The sequence below is a fragment of the Pygocentrus nattereri genome, chromosome 7, assembly GCF_015220715.1.
Source record: "Pygocentrus nattereri isolate fPygNat1 chromosome 7, fPygNat1.pri, whole genome shotgun sequence".
Lineage (NCBI taxonomy): Eukaryota > Metazoa > Chordata > Actinopteri > Characiformes > Serrasalmidae > Pygocentrus > Pygocentrus nattereri.
The window spans coordinates 46,187,968-46,192,616 of NC_051217.1; the positions used below are offsets into that span (position 1 = coordinate 46,187,968).

Consider the following 4,649-nt stretch of genomic DNA (forward strand, 5'->3'; position numbering starts at 1 on the left):
CAACTTTACACTCAACCACACAAAAACTGCAAAGACAATAAACCTGTACATAACTGCCTTTAATCCCGGGTGAGCGGTCAAACAGTCAGTGCTTTCCTAAGTAAGGAAAGGATGAAGGTGAGAAACATCACAGATCATGAACTCCTGTAGTATCTGGAGTATCTGGAGCTCTGATCTGGTCTGACTGTAGAAACCGTTACACCGTCTGAATGTTGCGTAGATCTTTACGTGGTCTCAGTTACACCCTTTACCCCTATCCATGCTGAGGACGACAATCTGCCACCACCCAGCACCGCACCGACAGGCCTGCTGGGGGTTGATGGTGGAGTGATGGGAGTTGTTTGGTGAGCTGATGTCTTAATGCAGCCAGAGATTCTGAGTGCACTTGTTCTGTTCACCAGCCTCGGGACACAGTGATCTGGAGGGAGGGGTGTGGACTGCAGTCGTTACAAAAGCAGGGTATTCTAAGGTGTGAGCTGACTCACAGGTGTAATCGCAGGACCCCTCACTTCATCAGATGGCTGTATATGCCCACCTCACTTTAAGGCTCATTTGAAGGGAAAAGGCGAGTAAAGAACGACAGGTGAGACGACCTGTAATTCTATCTACTGTGTAGCGTATAGCAATGCACAGCACCCGTTTCTATGGTAACGACCACTCATGACTGTCATTTGCATTGTTATCCAACCATCCCACACTCAGTGGACCCTCAATGTTTACAAGTGATGTGCTGTTCTGGCTCTGCCCACTCGCTCAAACCGGCTTGTTGTGATTGTTTGTCTTTGGTCTGGTTCTGGGCAGTTGCGTTCCAGTATGCCCAGTTAATTCTTTTGTTTTCTGACATTTACCTGCTGTGCCTTTGTTTATTGATGACTGGCTGACGGATTGATGACTGCCATCATGCAGTTTTTAGTTAATTTGCTAATTAGAAGGTTGGCCTTTTAGTAGTTTTGGTTAAAATAGCGTGGTGTCAGCGGAGAAGAAGACATGGGAAGGTGAATGCTCTTTTATTGAACAGGCAGCAAGGGAGAGCCGCCTCTCAGCGCTGACTAATGGCTGGGAAGCAGGCAGGTCACTTCTAACCACACACTTCCTCCTGGTAGGAGGCATTAACACTGCACCAACTGCCCACAGCTCAGCAAAGAATAGCACAAACAACACAGATGCACATCTTTTACTGAACAACAGCAATTTATTCACAAAGAAAAGGTCACCAGCCGCAAATGCCCCCCCTTAGAGGGAGTCCCTGGGGTGTATGGGGGCATGCCACCCCCCAACCCCACTGATGGAGGGCTGCGGTCAACCCTGCCTGGCCGCCGTACACAGCTCTGCTGTGCTCAGGTCAGGCTCTGCTGCTGAGCTCCACCTTGCTGTTTCCTCTTTCACTCTCTTCGCCACACTGCTTCTTTTTCCACAGCCCTCAGCTCAGCTTGGTCTTCTCTGCTGTCCACCTTCAAGTTTGTGGAAGTGGCATTCCCCTCCAGTCTGCTGGGGTTGCTATTCCACTTCTGACACCAGTGTGGCGTTGGTGAAAGAGCGTATGTGGGAAACACTGCACTGTAAAAGTGAATGCTCTTTTGGACAGGGCACTTCTAACCACACACTTTCTTTAGATGGTCACTAACTCTGCCCTAACTACCCCACAGCTCAGCACAAAATAGAAGTCTCTCCTACTGTGAACACAGAACTGCACAAGAGCCTCCCACTGTAGCTTGATCCATTAGCTGGACACTACAGTATTGCCAAGATGCCTAAGTTTGGGGGAAAAACTGCTGTTTGGGAGCTCCCATTGGTGACCTGAGCCAATTCATCTGACTCACAGAAAAGATCCAGAATGTCCATCAATAATGTACACATGAAGGAGAACAGGCCAATGTCATGTAACATAGTACTTTGTTCAAAAGAACATGAGGATCTCCAAAATTGTACCTTTTTGGAGGAAGTGATGAAGCTAAAGTTAGTGTGCTCACAGTTTGTAACGGTCAGCTGGCATTTTCAAATAAGTTAGGGTTTTTTTGTGACTTTCATTGCTGATAATTTATAGGTGCTGTGGCATCACAGGCTGTTTAAACTGATCTAAACAATCAGCCAGCTGGAATATTCAGTGAACCGATATACAGACATGCAGTAAACATTCTGTTTTGGTTAATTCCCTCTGGTTGCCTGGACTAACCACAGAGTGCACTTCCTCCACAAACATGTTGCTGAGCTGACAAAGGTCGGAAAGCCAGTCTGACCAGCGGAAAGGAACCTGTTACTGAATGGAAAAGACCTCAGTATCTCCACCTGTGTGATGCTCCAGAGCTGCTCCCTTTCTACTAAATAAAGCCCATGGTCTGGAGCTATTCAGTTCCAGGATTTCCGAAATTCACTCCGATTCCGATACTAAGCGATGGGAGTTGGTGGAGTCGATTCCACACAATGCTTTTGTCTATGCTTGGTTCCATAGGTCTTTCACACACATACATTAATGCAGTAATTAAACAGAAGGTTGCAATGTCCTGGTTGTGGCCCACAAAGCTGGATATATCTCCAATGCTATCGTTAAAGCAATGCTGAGTTTTCAGAAAGCTGAAGGGTGAATAAAGTCCAGCCTTAACTGAGCATGTATGTGATAGCTTTGGCTATATTGGATACATATTGGATTATACTTTTTCCCCTCAGATATCCAATCCAGTAGGGTTGGGAATCTCTTGGCCCCTCACAATTCAAGTCGATTATGATTCAGAGGCTGTGATGCAATTATACCACGATTATCGACGCATCTTTTTTTTTCTATACCGGATTTCTATTTTCCTACTGACTGAGGACGTGGTAGTTTAAAAGCAAAGTATTTATAATGATCTATAATGGATTTACTTCCAACATCTTTTATTAATAAATCAAATGGAAGTGATGTGGCGAGTGAACTGGAAGGCTCCCATTCACTGCTCTTGTTTGGAGCACGAGAGACGCCGCTGTGGTGATGGACGTCCATGCAGCACGTTATAGCCATGCGGCCCGTTTTCTTTAGTGATGTTAGAACTCTGGATTTGGTCGTGTTGAAGAGAATCAGGGGTCACTGTGTCAGTAAAGTATCCGCGAGACGGGACATGAGCGAAAGCCCTGTTTCTCAACGAGACTGCAGGTCACTTAGCAACACAGTCCCTCCTGGCTAGTAGCTACAAAAAGGCAGAGAGAGAGTAAGAGACCCTTATTAGTCCCACAATGGGGGAAATTCCACCTCTGCATTTAAACCGTCAGTGCAGTGAAACACCACATACACTCTAGTGAGCACACACACTAGGGGGCAGTGAGCACACTTACCCAGAGTGGTGGGCAACCCAATCCACAGCACCCAGGGAGCAGTTGGGGGTTAGGTGTCTTGCTCAAGGACACCTCAGTCATGTGCTGTCGGCTCTGGGATCAAACCGGCGGCCTTCCGGTCACAGGGCTGGTTCCCTGACCTCCAGCCCACGCCTGCCCCCAAAAGATTTAGTGAAGACGTACATTTAAAGACGAATGGACTTATTCACATTTATAAGCAGCTTTCCTGGAATGTTAGACCTGAAATGAGACTGTCAAACGCCAAAACGCTGCGAAGATGAAGTCGCTTCTCTTTCGAATTTTCCCGTTCCACCTTAAATAGTGCCGCATTTACATTCGTGGAACGGAAAAATTTGAGCAAGAATCTGGAGAGTAAGAAATTTCTTCAGCCTCATGAGTCAGCCGAACGATGAGAGACGTTTCACAATAAGCTCTACGTCTGAGGAAAGTTTCCCGATGGAAAGGGGAGGAAAGGCGCTACAGCTGAGCGGAAGCTTAAAGCAGAGCTCAGTAAGTCTGCGCTCTCGATTATGTTGTGTAGCCTATACTAGGACGTCAGCGCACACTGAGACATACTGGGCATTAAATGTTGGGGCTCCCAAGCTGGTCTGATTTTCGTTGAATGTCTCTTCTGAACATTTGGGTTGCGACTCCTGATCTAACCTGGCTTTAATGCGGAGCCGGCCGGATTTCTCGATCATCTAGTAGTGTTTCTGTTATGTGCCGCCACAGTCTGTCCGGGCGCTGTTCCGTCAACCTTACAGTATCAATTAAATATTTAGAAAATCGATTTTTGACATTTGTGAATCGATTCAGAATCGTTCACATCTGCATCGCAATGCAGCTAAGAATCGATTTTTCCCCACCCCTACAATCCAGTGACAGTGAGTTTGGACAATATCGGATTGATACAGATCCTGAGTATCATATCGGCACATCTCTAGTATTTTGTAAACGATTCTATTTGACATTTTTCTCATTGACGTTATACCTTACGGCAGGACAAGGCCCTTCGGGCGCCGCTTGATCTGCTGCGGACTGCGTTTTCTCTTGGAAAGGTCTTCAACATCACGTGTCACTTTTTTTGGAGGCAACCAATCAGAACTGATCCAGAAACTGAACTCAGGGCTGAACAGCGGGACAGATTTGCTTGCATTTGCCACGTAAACATGCGGAGGTTGAGGATCAATATTACACCACTGCCATACGTACCATCCTGTACACAAGCATGATCAAGTCTTTAGCCTTGAACATAGACGATGAGCAGCCCTTCGCTGTTGAAATCTTGAGCGTCTCTTTGCCAGCTGTGGTGTTCGAGGCTAACGTAACTGCTGTCTCTGTTC

At 46.6% G+C, this 4,649-nt stretch overlaps 1 protein-coding gene across 6 annotated transcripts in view; it reads left to right on the forward strand.

The window, feature by feature from the left end:
- Nucleotides 1-3,237, forward strand: part of ctxn2 (cortexin 2) — a 10,452-nt gene extending 7,215 nt beyond the window's left edge. For all 6 annotated transcript variants that reach the window (XM_037539736.1, XM_037539735.1, XM_037539733.1 and 3 more), the window contains one exon: nt 1-3,237. This exon is cut by the window's left edge. The gene's annotated coding sequence lies outside the window, so the exon portion shown is untranslated.
- Nucleotides 3,238-4,649: the final 1,412 nt, after the last annotated feature.